Source organism: Bubalus kerabau, chromosome 3 (assembly GCF_029407905.1).
Source record: "Bubalus kerabau isolate K-KA32 ecotype Philippines breed swamp buffalo chromosome 3, PCC_UOA_SB_1v2, whole genome shotgun sequence".
Lineage (NCBI taxonomy): Eukaryota > Metazoa > Chordata > Mammalia > Artiodactyla > Bovidae > Bubalus > Bubalus kerabau.
In genome coordinates, this window is record NC_073626.1 from 100,678,317 (window position 1) to 100,698,922 (window position 20,606).

Below are 20,606 nucleotides of genomic sequence, written 5' to 3' on the forward strand. Positions count from 1 at the left end.
ATGACACCACCCTTATGGCAGAAAGTGAAGAGGAACTAAAGAGCCTCTTGATGAAAGTGAAAGAGGACAGTGAAAAAGCTGGCTTAAAACTCAACATTCAAAAAACTAAGATCGTCTGATGTGAAGAAATGACTCCCTGGAAAAGACCCTGATGCTTGGAAAGATTGAAGGCAGGAGGAGAAGGGAATGACAAAGGATGATATGGTTGGATGGCATCACTGACTCGATGAACATGAGTTTGAGCAAGCTCCAGGAGCTGGTGATGGACAGGGAAGCCTGGCATGCTGCAGTCCATGGGATCGCAAAGAGTTGGACACGACTGAGTGACTGAACTGAAACTGAAGCCTACCATACTGCCCACACAGCCCACTGCAATGGAAGAACCCACACTCCTCATAAGGAAAATTCCTAGAGCTTATAGCTTGGGTGACAAGAGCAGAGTGTGCTTCTGGGATGAATAGTACATCACCTACAAACGGCCACTTCTTCAAGGTTGGAAAACATAACTAATGTAAGAGATGCATAAAAATATAAACAGCAACCCGGGTCTCCAGCATCGCAGGCAGACGCTTTACCGTCTGAGCCACCAGGGAAGCCCAAGGCAAACTAAGGTGACAGAAAAACATGCTCCAGGTGATGAGGGAACAAGATAAATCCCCAGAAGAAGAGCTAAGTGAACTGGAGACAGGCAAATAACCCAAGCATGAGTTCAGGATAGTGATTATAAGGAGATGGAAGAACTCAGGAGAGAAATAGATGCACACAGCGAGAAGTTAGAAATTTTAAACAAAGTGAAATACAAAGAACTGCCAAGAAGAGATAAAGAGCACAATACGTGAAAAGAAAAATATACTAAAAGGAATCAACAATAGGCTAAATGATACAGAATAGTGGATCAGAGAGCTGGAAGACAGAGTAGTGGAAATCTCTGAGGCCTAAAAGAAAAGAAAAGAAAAAAGAATGAAATGAAATGAGGACTGTTTAAGAGACTACGGGGACAACATCAAGCACACTAATATTTGCATTATAGGGGTCCCAGAAAGAGAAGAGAGAGCAAAGGGGCTCTGAACGTATTTGAAGACATAATAGCTGAAAACTTCCCTAACATGGGAAAGGAAACAGTCACCCAAGCCTAGGAAGCACAGAGATTCCCATACAGGATTAACCCAAAGAGGAACACATCAAGGCACGTTGTAATTAAAATGGCAAAAACTAAAGAAAAAAAGAGAATATTAAAAGCAGCAAGAGAAAAGCAACAAATAACATACAAAGGAACACCCATAAGGCTTTCCAGCTGACTTCTCAGCAGAAACTTTATAGGTCAGAAGGAACTAGCATGATTTATTAAAGTGATGAAAAGGAAAACCTACAACTAAGAATACTCTACCCAGCAAAAGCAGTTCTAAGAGGAGATTTTATAGTAAGTTTACCTGAGGGAACAAAAATCTCAAATAAACAACTTAACCTTATACCTAAAGCAACTACACAAAAAAGAACAAACAAAACCCAAAGTTAGTATTAATAAAAGAAATCATTAACAGCAGAGCAAAAATAGAGACTAAAACAAAATAGAAGGGATCAATGAAAGTAAAACCTAGTTCTTTGAAAAGATAGACAAAACTGATAAACCTTTAGCAAGATTCATCAAGAAAAAGAAAGTACCCAAATCAATGAAATCAGAAATGAAAGAGAAGTTACAACTGATACTACAGAAATACAAAGAATCATCATAGACTATCATGAACAACAGTATGCCAATAAAATGGACAGCCTAGAAAAAACAGACAAATTCTTAGAAAGGTACAGTCTCCCAAGACTGAACCAGGAAGAAATTAAAAAAAAAAAAAAAATGAACAGTTGAGTTACCATTAGTAAAACTGAATCAGTAATTTTAAAATTCCCAACAAACAAAAATCCAGGATTAGATGGTTTCACAGATGAATCCTAACAGACATTTAGAGAAGAGTTAATGCCCAACCTTCTGAAGCTATTCCAAAAAATTGTAGAGGAAGGAACAGTCCCAAACTCGTTCTGTGAGGTCATCATCACCCTGATACCAAACCAGACAAAGATAACCACAAAAAAGGAGAACTACAGGCCAATATTACTGAGAAACACAGATGCAAAAAATCCTCAACAAAATACTAGCAAACCGAATTCAAGAATATATTAAAAGGATTATATACCATGATCAAGTGGGATTTATTCCAGGGATGCAAGGATTTTTCAATATCTGTAAATCAACATGACATACATTAACAAACTGAAGAATAAAAACTAGGTGATCATCCCAAAAGATGGAGAAAAATCTTCTGACAAAATTCAGCATCCATTTATGAATGTTTAAAAAAAAATTCTCCAGGAAGAGGGCATACAGGGAACCTACCATAACTTAATAAAGGCCATAATGGACAAACTCACAGCTAACATCATAAGAACAGTGAAAAGCTAGAAAGCATTCCAAAATCAGGAACAACAAGGATGCCCATTCCAGCTACATTTATTCAACGCAGTATTGGAAGTCCTAGCCACAGCAGTCAGACAAAAAGAAATAAAAGGTATCCAAATTGGAAAGGAAAAAGTAAAACTGTCACTGTAGGTGAAATGATACTATGTATGCTGCTGCTGCTGCTGCTAAGTCGCTTCAGTCGTGTCCTACTCTGTGCGACCCCACAGACGGCAGCCCACCAGGCTCCCCCGTCCCTGGGATTCTCCAGGCAAGAACACTGGAGTGGGTTGCCATTTCCTTCTCCAATGCATGAAAGTGAAAAGTGAAAGTGAAGTCGCTCAGTCGTGTCCGACTCTAGCAACCCCATGGACTGCAGCCTACCAGGCTCCTCCGTCCATGGGATTTTCTAGGCAAAAGTACTGGAGTGGGGTGCCATTGCCTTCTCCGGATACTATATATAGAAAACCCTAAAGATGCCACCAGAAAACTACTAGAACTCATCAAAGAATTCAGTAAAGTTGCAGGACACAAAATTAATATACAGAAATCTGTTGCCTTTCTACACGGTAAAACAAAAGATTCAAAAGAGAAATTAAGGGAACAATTCTATTTACCATTACATCACACACACACACAAAATACCTAGGAATAAACCTGCCTAAGGACAAAATGATCTATACTCCAAAAACTGTATGACAATGATAAAAGAAACTGAAGGTCACGTGAATACATGGAGAGATATACCATTTTTTGGATTGAAAGAAGAGTGTTAAAATGACCATATTACCCATGGCAATGTATAGATTCAGTGCAATCCCTGTCAAAATACCAATGACATTTTTCACAGAATGAGAACAATAATTTTAAATCTGTATGGAAACAGAAAAGACCCAAACAGCCAAAACAATCTTGGGAAAGGAGAACAGACATGGAGGAATCAAGCTCCCTGACGTTTGCCCACACTATAAAGACATATCATCAAAACAGTGTGGTATTAACACAAAAACACACATAGATCAATAAAATAGAAAAGGTAGCCCAGAAATAAATCCATGTATTAGAGGTCACTTAATCTACAATGAAGAAGGCAAGAATATAAAATTGAGAAAAGATAATCTCTTCAAGAAGTGGTGCTAAGGACCAGACAGTATTCTTTAACACCACATATAAAAACAAACTCAAACTGGATCAAATACCTAAATGTAAGACCAGGAACTATAAAATTCTTTTTTTTTTTTTCTTATTATATTTTATTGTCTTTTTTCTTTTTTTTTTACTTTTTAACTTTACAATACTGTATTGGTTTTGCCATGTATCAACATGAATCTGCCACAGGTATACACATGTTCCCCATCCTGAACCCTCCTCCCTCCTCCCTCCCCGTACCATCCCTCTGGGTCGTCCCAGTGCACCAGTCCCAAGCCTCCAGTATCTTGCATCGAACCTGGACTGGCGACTCGTTTCATATATGATATTATACATGTTTCAATGCCATTCTCCCAAATCATCCCACCCTCTCCCTCTCCCACAGAGTCCAAAAGACTGTTCTATACATCAGTGTCTCTTTTGCTGTCTCGTATACAGGGTTATTGTTACCATCTTTCTAAATTCCATATATATGCGTTAGTATACTGTATTGGTGTTTTTCTTTCTGGCTTACTTCACTCTGTATAATCAGCTCCAGTTTCATCCACCTCATTAGAACTGATTCAAATGTATTCTTTTTAATGGCAGAGAAAGCCTTTGACAAAATTCAACATCCATTTATGATAAAAACTCTCCAGAAAGCAGGAATAGAAGGAACATACCTCAACATAATAAAAGCTATATATGACAAACCCACAGCAAACATTATCCTCAATGGTGAAAAATTGAAAGCATTTCCCCTAAAGTCAGGAACAAGACAAGGGTGCCCACTTTCACCATTACTATTCAACATAGTTTTGGAAGTTTTGGCCACAGCAATCAGAGCAGAAAAAGAAATAAAAGGAATCCAAATTGGAAAAGAAGAAGTAAAACTCTCACTGTTTGCAGATGACAGGATCCTCTACATAGAAAACCCTAAAGACTCCACCAGAAAATTACTAGAGCTAATCAGTGAATACAGTAAAGTTGCAGGATATAAAATTCTTACAGGAAAACAAGCGGAACACTTTTTGACATATATTGGAGCAATGTTTTTTGGATTTGTCTCTTAAAGCAAAGGAAATAAAAGCAAAGATAAACAGATGCTGCTACTGCTGCTGCTGCTAAGTCACTTCAGTCATGTCCAACTCTGTGCGACCCCGTAGACAGCAGCCCACCGGGCTCCGCCATCCCTGGGATTCTCTAGGCAAGAACACTGGAGTGGGTTGCCATTTCCTTCTCCAATGCATGAAAGTGAAAAGTGAAAGTGAAGTTGCTCAATCATATCTGACTCTTAGCGACCCCATGGACTACAGCCCACCAGGCTCCTCCGTCCATGGTCCTCCGTCCATGGGATTTTCCAGGCAAGAGTACTGGAGTGGGGTGCCATTGCCTTCTCCAAGATAAACAGATGGGACCTAATTAAACTTGAAATCTTTTACACAGCAAAGGAAACCATCGACAAAATGAAAAGACAACCTACAGAATGGGAGAAAATATTTGCAAATGATATGACTGGTAAAGGGTTAATACCCAAAACATATGAACAGCTCATATAACTCAACATCAAAAAACTAACAACCTGATTAAAAAGTGGGCAGAGAAACTGAATAGACACTTTCCCAAAGAGGATATGCAGATGGACAACAGACACTTGAAACGACGCTCAACATCAGTGAGCGCTGGGGGAAATGCAAATCAGAACCACAATGAGCTATCACCTCATGCCTGTCAGAAGGACTCATCAAAAAGTACACAAATAAAAAATGTTGGTGAGGACATGGAAAAAAGGCAGTCCTCCTATACTGTTTGTAGGAATGTAAATTGGTGCAGCCACTGTGCAAAAACAGTATACAGGTTAATTCAAAAACTTAAAATAAAACTACCATATGATCCACCAATTACACTCTTGGGTATATAGACAAACAAAAAAAAAAAAACCCCACTAACTTGAAAAGATACTTGTTTCTCAATGTTCATTGCAGCACTATTTACAATAGCCAGGGCATGGAGGCAACCTGTGTCCACTGACAGATGGACAGATGAATGGATAAAGAAGACGTGGTATATATATACAATGGAATATTACTCAGCCATAAAAAATAATGGATTTGGGTGAGTTGTAGTGAGATGGATGAACCCAGAGCCTGTTATACAGAGTGGGATAAGTCAGAAAGAGAAAAACAAATAATGTATATTAACACACATATATATGGGATCTAGAAAATATACTACTGATGAACCTATTTGAAGGAATGGAGACACAAATATAGAGAACAGACTTCTGGACACAATGGGGGAAGGAAAGGGTGGGACAAATTGAAAAAGCAGCATTGACATATATACACTATCATGTGTAAAATAGCTCGTGGGAAGCTGCTACATAACACAGGGAGCCCACCCTGGCCCTCTGCGATGACCTAGGAGGGTGGGATGGAAGGGGAGAGGGAAGCTCATGAAGGAGGGGATATATATATATATAACTGTGGCTGATTTGCTTTGTTGTATGGCAGAAACCAACACAACATTGTAAAGCAATTATCCACCAACTAAAAAAAAAACCTAAAATAAAACTACCATTATGATCCACCAGTTCCAAAAAAACAAACAAACTCCCCACTCCAATGTTTACTGCAGCATTATTTACAATTGCCAGGATGTGGAATCAACCTAAGTGTTCATCAACAAATGAATAGATAAAGAAGCTATGAAATATAGATATATGTGTGTATATATATATACACATACACACACAACATACACACACACACAACATACACACGCACACAATGGAACACTGTGCTGTGCTCAGTCGCTTCAGTCGTGTCCGACTCTGTGACCTATGAATGTAGACCGCTAGGCTCCTCTGTCCATGGAAATCTCCAGGCAAGAATGCTGGAGTGGGTTGCTGTGCCCTCCTCCACAGGATCTTCCCAACCCAGGAATCAAACCCATGTCTCTGGTGTCTCCTGTATTGCAGGCAGGTTCTTTACCCATTGAGCCATCTGGGAATCCCGATGGAACACTAAATAGCCATAAAAAAGAACCAAAATTTGCCATTTCCAACATGGATGATTTGAAGGGTATTATACTAAATGAAATAAGTCAGACAGTGAAAGACAAATACTGTATTATATCACTTATAAGTTGAATCTAAAACAAACTAGTGAGCAGAACTAAAAGAAAGATATAGAGAACTAGTGGTTATCAGTAGGGAGATGGAAGTAGGAGGAGGCAATATCAATATAGGGGTAGGGAATTAAGAGGTATAAACTATTAATATTATGTATAAAATAAGCTACAAGGATATTTTGTACCACACAGGGAATATAGCCAATATTTTATAACTATAAATGGAGTATAATCTTTAAAAACTGTGACTCACTATATTGTACACCTGTAAAACATGTAATATTATACAAAGACTATATTTTAATCAAAATGAAATCAGTGGACTTTTAGTAAAGCAGATTACCTTCCATAATGTGGGCGGTGAAGGTGTTAGTCCCTCAGTTTTTTCCAACTCTTTGTGACCCCATGAATTGTATCCCGCCAGGCTTCTGTCTGTCCATGGGATTTCCCAGGCAAGAATACTGGAGTGGGTTGCCATTCCCTTCTTCGGGGGATCTTCCTGACCCAGGGATTGAACTTGGGTCTCCTGCATTGCAGGAAGATTCTTTACTGTCTGAGCCACCAGGAAAGCCCAGTGTGGGAGAGCCTTATCCAATCAGTTGAGGCCCTAAGAGAAAAGCCTTAGGTGCCCCAAGGAAGAAGGAATTCTGCCTCTAGACAGTTTGTGGACTCAAGACTGTGACATCAGTTCTTTCCTGCATCTTCAGTCTGTTAGCCTGCCTGAGATTTTGGACTTGCCAGTCTCCACAGTCATGTAAGTCAATTCCTTAAAAATTAATATGTCTCTCTCTTTCCTTCTCTACACACACAAACACCCTCCTACTGGTCCTGGTTCTCTGCAGAACCCCAATACACCATCTAATGTTAAAATAGGATGGAATGACATAAAATATGTTCACTATGTCAAGAAGACAACATTAAAAAAAAAAAAAAAAAAGGCTAGAAGAGCATGAGGAAAAGGCAGTCCACAGACATATTTTTATAAAGTACTAAACTCACCGACTCGATGGACGTGAGTCTGAGTGAACTCCGGGAGTTGGTGATGGACAGGGAGGCCTGGTGTGCTGCAATTCACGGGGTCACAAAGAGTCGGACACGACTGAGCAACTGAACTGAACTGAACTGAAACTATTATTTGGTGTGGTTCATATATTAGGTTCCGAGCATCCTAGTAGCCACGGTAAAGAAGAAAACAGACATAAAATAGACATTGACTGCAAAAGACAATGCAATGTACATACTTCCAGAGCTTAGTTTTTCTTATCACTGAAGAATTTCTCCCAAAGTATTTAACCTTCCCTTCCTTGGGTAAATTGTGATAAAGTATCCTCTATCATCCAACACTGGGAAATTGGGGAGGGGAAGTAATCAGTTAATAGTGCCTCTAGGTATAGACAGTAGGTTGTCTCCTGAAATGCTTCCTGTTGCTCCTTCAATGTGAGAGAGGAGGCCAAAGCACAATTCATGCAGAAGTGATTGAGCAAAGTCAAAAAAGGAGGCCAAGCACACAGCCATCTGATCATCTGTCCTGAGCTAAGGAGAAAAATTACAATTACTGGAGGAGTTCAGTTCAGTTAAGTTCAGTTGCTCAGTCGTGTCTGACTCTTTGTGACCCCATGAACTGCAGCATGCCAGGCTTCCCTGTCCATCACCAACTCCCAGAGCCTACTCAAATTCATGTCCATCGTGTTGGTGATGCCATCCAACCATCTCATCCTCTGTCATCCCCTTCTCCTCCCACCTTCAATCCTTCCCAGCATCAGGGTCTTTTCAAATGAGTCAGTTCTTTGCCTCAGGTGGCCAAAGTACTGGAGTTTCAGCTTCAGTCCTTCCAATGAATATTCAGGACTGATTTCCTTTAGGATGGACTGGTTGGATCTCCTTGCAGTTCAAGGGACTCTTAAGAGTCTTCTCCAACACCACAGTTCAAAAGCATCAATTCTTCAGCACTCAGCTTTCTTTATAGTCCAACTCTCACATCCATACATGACTACTCCATCCATGAAGTAAAGGTTGTCTCTATTGCTGATTACGGAGAAGGCAGTGGCACCCCACTCCAGTACTCTTGCCTGGAAAATCCCATGGACAGAGGAGCCTGGTGGGTTGCAGTGCATGGGGTCGCTAAGAGTCGGACACGACTGAGCAACTTCACTTTCACTTTTCACTTCCATGCATTGGAGAAGGAAATGGCAACCCACTCCAGTGTTCTTGCCTGGAGAATCCTAGGAATGGGGGAGCCTGGTGGGCTGCTGTCTATGGGGTCTCACAGAGACGGACACGACTGAAGCAACTTAGCAGCATTGCTGATTAAGGGCAGAACCACAGAAAAACTGCCCTCAGGTTTATAAACTTAGGTAATACATGTCTAAGAAATAGCAAGTTAAATTTTTTTATATTTCTGCATTTTTAGAAGCTCTTCCTGAAATGGAATCAATTTTTTAAAACTTTTTTTAATGGTAATGTATACATAACATAAAATTTACTGTTTTTAAGTATAATTTAGTGTCATTAAATCATTCACAGTTGTGCAACCATCACCACTATCCATCTCCAGAACTTTTTCATCAGCCCAAACGGAATCTCCGTACTCATTAAACAGAAAGTTCCCATTATACCCTTGACCCCAGCTTATGGTAACCACTATGCTATTTACGCCCTTGACCCCAGCCCATGGTAACCATCATTCTACTTCCTGTCTCCATGAATATGCCTATTTGAGATACCTCATAAAAGTAAAATCATACCATGTTTATCTTTTTGTGTCTGTATTTCATTTATCATAATGCTTTCAAGGTTCATCATGTTCCCTTATGGCTGAATATTATTATTATGAGTATATACTATTTTACATAACTAATTCAACAAATAATGATCAAATGCCTGGCAGGCTACAGTCCACGGGGTCACAAGAGTCGGACACAATTGAGCAACTAAACCACTACCACCACCAATGATCGAATATAATGTACAAAGTCTCGACTTTTTAAGTATTAACTCTATTCTAAGAACAGTGTGTAAGAGGCAGAACAGCTATTCTGCAAGGAGCCAATTAATTGTACAAGTCCTAGCTTCAGAGTCAGTAGCAGCAGAGAGAAAACAATAGTCTGTTAAATAGTTTTCCTTCCCTGAGAGTTAAATAAATCCCCCACTATAATCTTAATTAACATTCTTCATGTTGAAAGCTGACCTGAGATGAAAATGGCCTCACTCTGTGGCCAGTGTACACGGCGACTCTCCATATCATGGTGCCTAAAGCTTATAACGTGTCATTCTTGACCCTTGCCCCACTGATAATGAGCTATCAAAACAGCTGACATGAAGAAGTCAGAGAAACTGCAGGACCGCAAGGCTCTGCTTTCTTTCTCTCTGCAGATGAAATACTCTGACAAAGTCAACTATAAAAGCGCATGTTTCCCCTCACCTGCCTGCTATCCATCAGAAGCTTTTCATTTCTAGGGCACATAAATAAGATAACCAATCTCTGCATGGAGACATGGGTCCTAAGAAGAACACAGTTCCGCAGCAAGACATCTTAGTCTTGAAAGAAGAAGTGAGAAGCTGCACTGCACTCTGGCTTCCACCTTCAGAGTGCACAAAGGGGCATGACGGGGATGCCACTGTACTCCTGAGTTCACAGCGGTGGCTTGGTGAGAGTCATCAAAAGATGTCTGCAGGAAGCTGATGAAAAACAACCATTTTCGCACTCTGGCAAGGGAACTGCCAGCAAAATCAAGAGCCGCTTTGATGCAGGCTACTTGGTACAGCATGAACTTCTCAGCTGGGAGGTCTGCTGTCACCCCAGACTATTACCACTTGGCTGAGTTTAAGCTCATCCGCTACTTCTGCATTCACTTAGCTAGGAACATGTCATTTACACAAAAGCTGTTTGAGAAAATTACAGAGAATCCAGCCTTGAGCTCCTCCTGTATGTTTTTTTTTTAAGAATGACTTTGAGAGCAAGAGGTTTTGTTTTTGTTTTGTTTTGTTTTTTTTTAAGATAAAAACAAAATAAATGCCAGAAAGATTGTTCTTTTTAGTAAATAGGTAAAGAATCCATTGTCTCTAGAACAAGAGACATTTCCATAGATTATAGAAGCCAGTCCCCAACAGGCTGAAATGAAGATTTTAATAGCATGGATCTCAAATTTGTCTGATCAGCAGACTCCTGAATAAGAACATACTCAGCTCTCCATCCCAAGTAATTACTCAACCCCTCTTCTTAGGGTATCAGTAATATACACTCTGGAAAAGGATAAGAGGCATAAACTGAGTACTAAGATTTTATCTGTGATACTCATTCCATACATCTAAGTAAGGTTAAGTTCACTCAAGCCTTTCTGATATGCATACACACACCCTCAAAAAAAAAATGTCCCATGGCCTGAAAACATTCTCAAAGGTAAGAAACCCCAACAAGACAACTAGGGTTCACCAGTAGTTACAAAATTAAACTTACACTTAGTAGAATGCCAGTTTGCTTCTGTTCTGGGCTGAATTGTGTCCCTCTCCCTCCAAAACTCACTGGTTTAAGTCCTAACCCCCAGAACCTGAGAATGTGACTATATTTGAAGATAATGTCTTAAAAGAAGTGATGGACTTCAAATGAGGCCACTGGAGTGGGCTCTAATCCAATATGACCTGGGTTCTGACAAGAGTAAATCTGGATACAAAACACAGACAATGACAGGAGGGAGGCCACGTGAAGACGCAGGGAGAAGACGGCCATCTGCAAGCCAAGGAGAGAGGCCTCAGAAGAAACCAACCCTGCCTTGATCTCAGACTTCCAGCCTCCAAAACTGTGAGGAAATAAACGCCTGCTGTTAAACCACCAAACCTGCATGACTTGTTACAGCAGGCCTAGGTAACTAATCCCTTGTCTTTGTCTTTCTCCTCAGAATGCCAGGATTCCCAGGCAGGAGTCTGTAAAAGTCACAGGGACACTGTCCCCCACCCCATCCATGTCCTTACCCCAAATGGGTAATCTCTAAATCCAAAGAGAGTGACAAATAGGAACATCTCTCAAATAAACTGAAGACCCCTACACCCAAAGAGGGAGCCACTGCCTGCCCCAAAGCCTCTGACTTCCATTTTACAGGAATTTCCTCCACTTCTCCCAAATGCTCTGTGCTAACTAGAAGTTGCCCTGCAAACAGCATACTTGGGATACTCTTCCCAGAAACTGAGTCCTCCTTTCTCTTGCCTCAATCCCTGCAGCTGGCTCAGATGCCTTGGGCAACCTCAGTTCCCTATCCTTCCTAAAGAGAAAAGGCAGAGTTGGGGGCCTAAGCACCTCGTACATTTTAGAAGCAAGTCCAGAGCCAGAGATCGTCAGAGACAAAAGGACTGGCAGTTGCCTTAGCACTCAATTTTCACTAATTATTTTTTCCTTCACTGGAAAAGTTCATCCAGGAGAGTTAACTGATGGGCTTTGTTAGTGCTGGGAGCCATGAACACTGTGTCTGATTTCCATACTCTCCATGTTTGGCCAACTGCCCAAGGTTATCTATCTGGCTCCAGGAGCTACGACTTGAAGGGGCCTGTGCTAGACTCAGAGGGAATCCTAACAAGATGGACTCCTGGAGGTAAGTCACAAGTGACAGCAGGAGCACAAAGCTAGCACCTAGCTAGTCCTAGGGTCCCAGCTTCACTGATCTCCCCAGGCTCCTCAGTCTTGCTCAGCCCATCTCCCTAAAGTTAACACAAGCTAGGCACAGCTTTGTAGGGAAGTATCCAGCAATGACTGTGAAATCTACTATTAAAAGAAGGGCCCTGGAGCACTCCTGGGGTCAGCAGATAAAACCCCGGGGTCCCCTCTAGGCTGTAGGAATGGGCTGGGGACACTCCAGGGCAGGGGCTGCTAACACTCTAGCCTGAGAATCCCAGCCTTGGAGGAGCAAGGAGAGCGGACTGATGCAATTAGCCAGGCAAATGGGAACTTGTCACACCATTTAGATAGAACAGTACTTTAATTTATTCCATTCCCAATCCTAGAGGGTGATTGTGCTTCCCACCCCTGCTGATTCTGCCAGCTGCACTGCATTTTCCAAGCACTGAGGTAAGGGGGAAAAAGAGGGATGATCTCGGCCTACAAATGCCAGTGCTCTGCTATGCAATCAGCACACACCTCAACTCAAGCCAAGGGGTAATCTGACCCTAATGGGATCCAGGGACACATCCTACTGAGTGACTTTGTCACAGAACCTGAAACTGAGTGATGAATTCTGAAGAAAAAAAAAAATCAAGTATCCAACTAATAAATAAACTGAGGTTCCTTATCCAGTTCAATTCCTTATGCCTTCCTTATGCCTCTTACCAATTGATTATATATTAGCTTGCTAAGGATTCTGTTTCAATTATTGAGTTGTGAGCATCTCAAGAGTCCACATGGAATCTAATTCTAATCTCTCTGCATCATTGACTCAATGGACATGAGTTTGAGCAAATTCTGGGAGATGGTGAAGGACAGGGAAGCCTGGCGTGTTGCAGTCCATGGGGTCACAAGAAGTCAGACACAACTGAATGACTGAACAAGAGATACTGTTGTACATAAGACAGAAACATGATAAAGGATCAATTACTGATTGCTTTTTGTTTTTGAGGGCTTCCCTTGTGGCTCAGCTGGTAAAGAATCCGCCTGCAATGCAGGAGACCTGGTTTCAGTCTCTGGTTTGGGAAGATCCCCTGGAGAAGGGAAAGGCTACCCACTCCAGTATTCTGGCCTAGAGAATTCCATGGACTGTATAGTCCATGGGGTCGAAAAGAGTCGGACACAACTGAGTGACTTTCACTTTTGTCTTTGAAATAGTTTTCCCTGCAGAGAAGCAAATCCACTGCATCTGCCTCACTTGAAAGTGAAAGCGTTAGTTGCTCAATGTCCGACTCTCTGTGACCCCATGGGTTGTAGTCCACCAGGCTCCTCTGTCCATGGGATTCTCCAGGCAAGAATACTGGAGTGGGTAGCCATCTCCTTCTCCTGGATATATTCCCGACCCCGGAAACGAACCTGGGTCTCCTACATTGCAGGCAGATTCTTTACCTTCTGTGCCACCAGAGAAACCCACCTGCCTCACTTACTCAACAATGCAAGCCTCTCCTCATTCTTGCCGTCTATGCCACCAGCCAGGTAACGTCAGCAACAGCATGATCACAATGAATGCCCATCTTTTCAGAAGATCAAACAAAACAGCAAGGTTACAGACAGAGCTTTAAAGTCAGCAAATTTCTGTCCTCTGTTTTAAAATCTGAACATAGCTATATTAGTTTCCTAATGTGTTATAACAAATTACCACATATTTAGTGGCTTAAAAAAAAAAACAACAACAGATATTTCTTCTCTCAGCATTCTGAAGACCAGAAGACCAAAATTAAGGAGTCAGCAAGGTTGATGCCTTCTGAAGGCTCTGAGAGAGAATGTGTTCCATGCCAACCTCTTCCTGGTTTCTGGTGGCTACTGGCAACCTTTAGCATTCCTTGGCTTGTAACTGCACAGCTCTAATCTCTGTGCCTATCTTCACATTCATAGCAGCACTATCTACAATAGCCAACACATAAAAACAACCCAAGTGCCCACTGTCTTCAGAAGATATGGTATGCATATGCACATATATACATACAATGGAATATAACTCAGCCATAAAAATAAATATTGCCATTTGTAACAACATGGAGGGACCTGAAGAATATTACACTTAGTGAAGACAGAGAAACACAAATACTATGTGTGGGATCTAAAAATAATACAAGTTATCTATACACAAAAGAGAAACAGACTGACAGACATAAAAAACAAATTTATGGTTACCAAAGGGGAGAGGAAGGGAATTAGGAGCACAGGCTTAACAGATACTAACTACTATACATAAAATAGATAAGCAATAAAGATTTGCTATAGAGCACAAGGAACTATAGTCAATATTGTATAATAATTGATAATGGAATATAATCTGAAAAAATAAATGAATCATTTTGCTGTATCCCTTAAATACAATATTGCGAGTCATCTGTATTTCAACTTTTTTAATAGCAGACTATAATATACAATTTCTGTCCTTTTCCCAAATCCCCACTAAAAAGATTGTTGGTCAAAACGATTGAATTTTTCTTTACTAAAGAACTAGAAGGAGCTAACTACAGAAGAGAGATTTTGGAAAATAGAAGGCAACTAATTTAGCTTATGATATTCTTTGCTCTACCAATAACCTACCAAGTGGGATACCAACAGGAAACAAACTAATATGTTTTGCAGAATCCCTGGAGGGTTCAGCACCTGAAGACTAGGCAGCAAGAGGGCAAGTGCGGCTCTCAGGTCAAAAAAAGCTTGTTTAAAAGCAGTCAGGCCAACTCAGACCTCCAGAGCCTCTCCCCAGCTCTGCACAGCAAGACATCCAACCCTACAAAAATAGGGCTTCACCCTTTGGTAAAAATCAAGAAGAGGATTCTCTGGCTTCAAAGGGATCAGGCACAGTGGAGCAGTGGGATGAAGTAGAATACTGACAAGAGGTGGATTATCAGTAATCCACATACTCAAACGCCCATTCCTACAACAGCAGCATCCAGCTACAGAACCACAGACCTTCTCTCTCCCCCGTCCCCCTTTATACCCCACCTCACTGCTCCCTCTCTTGGGAGATTGGGCAATTCTCTGGAAAAACTAAGTGCTGCAAAGAAACACCCATATATACTCACCATCTATCACCTACAGGAAAATCCCACCCACTTACAGCCAGGATCACCAGACCTTTGAGGAAAGTCTCCATGTGAGAAAGTGGAACCAACTAAACAGATAAACAGATACAAGAAACTCAGGGACAACAAAAAAGACAAAGATGTCATGGCAATCTAGAGGCTACAGTGGCCCAGAATGGCATTTAATTTGGTCAGTATTGTTTCTTTGGAAAAAATCACGTAGAAATCCATACTTCCAATTTGTCTTTAAAGAAATTAAAAGCTGCAGTAATTCCAGACTCATGGAACCCAACATGTCTAGAGCCAAGAACAAAGAGCAAGAAACAGGTAAACCAAGCCTATGTGAGCCTGGGCGCTCCTTTGAAGAGAGATTCTGAGCTATTACTGGATTTGCAAAAGGGTCCGTGACCCCAAAAGAAGTTAAGAGCCTTGAATCAGCCCCACTTCCTCCCAGCATTTTATGATGCTCTAAGGGTTCTGCCCTCTGCTTCTCCCACATCTGTAGTTTGGCCAAGACATGCATTTCACTCCTTTAATCTCTTTTCAGTCACTCCCTCTAACCCTTAATCACTTTTATGACTCTTTCTAAATTCCTCCAATTTGTTCAAATCCACTCATGAAGTCCTGCACTTCTTTTCCCACAGTTCAGAATTACCAATCAAGAGTGTGCCTAAGAGCTTTTACAAGGGATATCCAAGATTTGACATGTTAAATCAGCTTCTCACAGGCAGCTGCCCAGTTTAGAAAGGAAAAATGCCAAGCATTCCAGAGTCCAAAAGGACTTGGAGTTTTGTATCTAAATATTCCCCTATTATTTTTCCTGCATTAAAATTACATAGATAAATGGGTCCAGAGAGGTCTGCTCTTGCAGCACTCTTGAAATATTCTGAAAAAAAAGAATTAAAACTACTCACAGCTCAGAACACAAGAACCATCTCTGACTTGAAAAATACACACACACACACACACACACACACGCTCAGATGAATAAATTTGTAATCAGCCAAGACTGCTCTAACCAATCCCAAGGCTTCTTGCAGTCACATCAGACAATCTGCTCTGACTGGAGGTAATCACAATACATAAATTTCTGCCAAATGAGAATACATTTAAATTCCTCTCAAAGCTTTTCAAGATACCAAAAGCCTGCCCTTCAGAGATACTTTCTCCCAGGTTAATGAGTTGGATTATTTTGTTTATCACAAGCTAAAGGTAACTTGGTAGTCAGACCGATAAAAGTTCTTTCTCAAATAGCTTCACTGTGGGGTTTCTGCTTTGTTTGTGCTTTGTTTGAAGTGTGCAGAGATACGGGCCATATAACCATCTGCAAAGTGCCTGGAAGCAGCGCAGACATTGCCCCAAGAGAATGTGAGTCAATCCCCGGGGCAAACACTGAGGACTGGGGTTGCGTGTCCTCCTACGAGGAGTCCTGGCCCAGGACTGTGGGCCAGCCCTCTGCCTGACCTGCCCCAGCACTGCCACTGTGGGATGTCGCCCAGGACGAGGTCTGTATGCTAGGTTCGGTTCTGGAACTTTCCATGCAGGCACCTTGAGATTCATGCCCCATGTGAGAGTGTTGCTAGAAAACCTGAAAAGAGAATCATGTAAAAAAATCTCCGGAAGATATAGAGAATGGGCTTGTGGACACAGAGGGGGAAGGAGAGGGTGGGATGAACTGAGAAAGTAGCATTGACATATACACACTGCCATGTGTAAACAGAGAGCTGGCAGGAAGCTGCTGTGTAACAGGGAGCTCAGCCTGGTGCTCCGTGATGACCTAGAGGGGTGGGCTGAGGGGAGAATGGGAGGAAGACTCAACACGGAGGGGATACACACACACACACACAGACACACACACACATATATATGTGCATATATATATAATTATGACTGATTAGCATTGTTGTACCACAGAAACCAACTCAACACTGTAATTTTCCTCCAATTAAAAAATGAATTTAAAAAATAATAAAAAGAAAAACCTCTGTGACATTTAAAAATGTTCCTGGGGCCAGCAAGCAAGTATGAGGGTCTTTTTGAGGTACCATTTCCTACTCCAGGGGAATCTTCCTGACCCAGGGATTGAACTCACGTTTACTCACATTTCTTGTGTCTCCTTGCATTGGCAGGCAGATTCTTTACCGCTAGCAGCACCTGGGAAGCCCGGCTCACAGCTACCCCAAAGTCTCTACCACCTTTAGCCTGGTGCTGCCGAGATTTTCCTGGAGTTGCCAGTCCTTCAGATATCCTTGGGGTTGTTAATATTTGGTGTTTGCTGGGAAGGGCTCCAACAGCCCCAGTTCTGGCATGGAAGTCTGAAGCCCACCCCCGACACCTACCTCCCGTCCCACGTGTTCTCACTGCTCCAGTCACCTTGGCCTGGTTTCTGACACTCACGTGTGCCAGGCTCCAGCCTACCACAGAGCCTTTGGACATGGTGTCTGTCCTCCAACCAAAAGAACTTTCCCTTGTCTTGCTCTTGCCCTTAACTCCCACCAGTCCTTTCTATTCCAGGTCATGAGCCACTTGGCCTGGAAAGCCTTATCTAGAATATCACTCAGCCATAAAAAGGAACAAAACTGGGTCATTTGTAGTGATGTGTGTGAACCTAGAATCTGTCATACAGACTGAAGTCAGTCAGAAAGAGAAAAATGAATATCCTATATTAATGCACACATACAGAGTCTAGATAAAAGGTATGTGTGTGTGTCCAACTCAATCGTATACGACTCTGTGACCCCATGGACTATAGCTTGCCAGGCTTCTCTATCCATGGGATTTCCCAGGCAAGAATACTGGAGTGGGTTGCCATTCCCTTTTCCAGGGGGATCTTCAAAACCCAGGGATTGAACTTGGGTTTCCCTCATTGCAGGCAGATTCTTTACAGTCTGAGCCACCAGGGAAGTCTGGGAAAGGGTACAGATGAACACATTTGCAGGGCAGGAATAGAAATGTAGATAATGGACATGTGGACATGGAGGGGAAGGGGAGGATAGGACAAATCGGGAGAGTAGCACTGACTATATATACACCACTATGTGTGAAACAGAGAGCTAGAGGAAACTGCTGTTATAACACAGGGAGCTCAACCCAGTGTTCTGTGATGACCTAGAGGGGTGGGAGGGAGGTCCAAGAGTGAGGGGATATATGTATACACATAGCTGATTCACATTGTTGTACAGCAAAAACTAACAACATTGTAAGCAATTATACTCCAATAAAAAATTAAAAGGACGTCTTATCTGACCTCTCTCACTGTGTTTAAATCCATCTAACAAAGGCTCTCAGAGCTGTCTCCCAGGAGCACTTAACACAGCTGCAATTTCACATTTGCCAGTGCGATGATGTACATACTCTCTGTCTCCCACACTGGATTAATCCTTGTGAGAGAAGAGACCAGATCTGGTTTTGTTCACTCATCATATCACCCCTGGCACAGAACAGAAGCCAAGTAAGTATCAGACAGGTGCAGAGAAGAGAGGGTGATACACAACCTCGGGGGGACTACTCTCCCCTCCCTCTTCCCTCCATTGCCACCTCTGATCAGCTGTGTCCTCTGCCAAGATGGTCCTACCCCAACCCGACACCTGCTGTTTCTTCAGAGGTCTACCTCCTACTGATAGAAACAAACCTGCACCTTCCGACTCCGTGACACGCTTCTCTAAATTTCTTCTTCTTCTAATGGTCTTTCCCGCTTCTGCCTGGTTGGCTCTCTGCTTCTGGATAGACCAGACTCCAGCCCTGCGGTGCATGTGATCCAGCTCCCCGAGCTGTCCCTGCAGGCTGGCGGGGAGCACCCTGAAGTGAGGAAAATTAGCTTTACTAACATGACAAGGAGACACAAGTGAAGCTGGCACCTAAACCGCCTTCCTCTCTCCGAGGGGCTGCTGCAAGGTGTGGCCCCTTCTTGCAGTCCTCCCAGAGAAGTGTGGAGCCAAGAGTAAGTGGCTGAGGGACAGATATGGCACCTCACAGCTGCTGAAAGGGGTCAGCCAGCAGTAAAGCAGTCTCCTCTTCTTTGCCCCCATCACCCAGGGCTCGCATCTTCCCAACAAATTGTTGGCCTCTTAGTCCTTCTCTCAGACCCTGTTCTCTCAAACATTCAGGCTGATATCCTCTGATATTCCCAGTGTCCCTGAAGCAACCCCTCCTGCAGCCCTAGCACAGAATACCTTGAGAGAAGCCTCTCACTGAACATCTTCTGAGTGCACAGACCCTGGGCATCTGGGCCTGGACCAGTAAGTTCAGTTCAGTTCAGTCGCTCAGTCGTGTCTGACTCTTTGTGACCCCATGAACCACACCACTGCCTCCCTGTCCATCACCAACTCCCAGAGTCCACCCAAACCCATGTCCATTGAGTTGGTGATGCCATCCAACCATCTTATCCCCTGTCATCCCCTTCTCCTCCTGCCCTCAATCTTTCCCACCATCAGGGTCTTTTCAAACAAGTCAGCTCTTCGCATCAGGTGGCCAAAGTATTGGAGTTTTAGCTTCAGCATCAGTCCTTCCAATGAATATTCAGGAAACGCATAATCCCTCTACTTAACCCTGCACTAGGCAGAACCCACCATCAACAGTCCCAATTTTAAAGACATCCACTTTAAAACTGTGCTTCCAAAATTTCTGAATGATGGAGCCTGTGGAGCATGTGATGAAAGCCGTGAGTCTTTCTCCCAGAAAAATGCACACGTGTATCCATTTAGGGGGTCCTCAGAACCCCTGAACCCCCATCTACAGGGAACATAGCCAATGGACAATGACAAGTTCAGCAACCAAAGTCACGTTTTATAAGGAGCAGATGAAAGAAGGACTAAATCTTAAAAGAAAAAAATCAAGGAAGGACAACGTGGCAGCTGGTATCTGAAGACCCAGCAAGCACAATCTGATGTTTGTTCCCCTAGTCTCTCCTCTTCTGGGGGTGACTTCTCTGGTCTCCCCAGTCATAGTTAGCTGTCCCTCCTCTGTTTCTGTAGCCCCTTGGGTATGCTGCAATTCTAACCATAAAATATTAAGTCTTTATCCAAAGGGCTAGACAGGGGCTCCACTTAGGCTAGAAACATTAAAAAAAAAAAAAAAAGCAGGGCTGGAAAGTCCCTTACTCATCCCTGCTTCCTCTTTGCTTTGTAAAAATCACTGTCAGCTCATGGGTCATACAAAACCAGGTGACAGGCTGGCTTTGGCCACAGGCCCCTGCACTAACCACCAATGAGTCAGC

The 20,606-nt window shown here is 42.4% G+C and overlaps 1 protein-coding gene across 8 annotated transcripts in view; it reads right to left on the minus strand.

Moving 5' to 3' along the window:
* LYPD6B (LY6/PLAUR domain containing 6B) overlaps positions 1 to 20,606 on the minus strand; it is a 234,902-nt gene that overhangs the window by 69,393 nt on the left and 144,903 nt on the right. The window contains exon 2 of one of the 8 annotated variants that reach the window (XM_055572624.1): positions 19,029 to 19,189. The exons of 6 other annotated variants lie outside the window; for them this stretch is intronic. The gene's annotated coding sequence lies outside the window, so the exon portion shown is untranslated. Of the gene's footprint in view, positions 1 to 19,022; positions 19,190 to 20,606 lie in introns of all 8 variants that reach the window. One more of the 8 variants, XM_055572622.1, reaches the window with a different exon arrangement.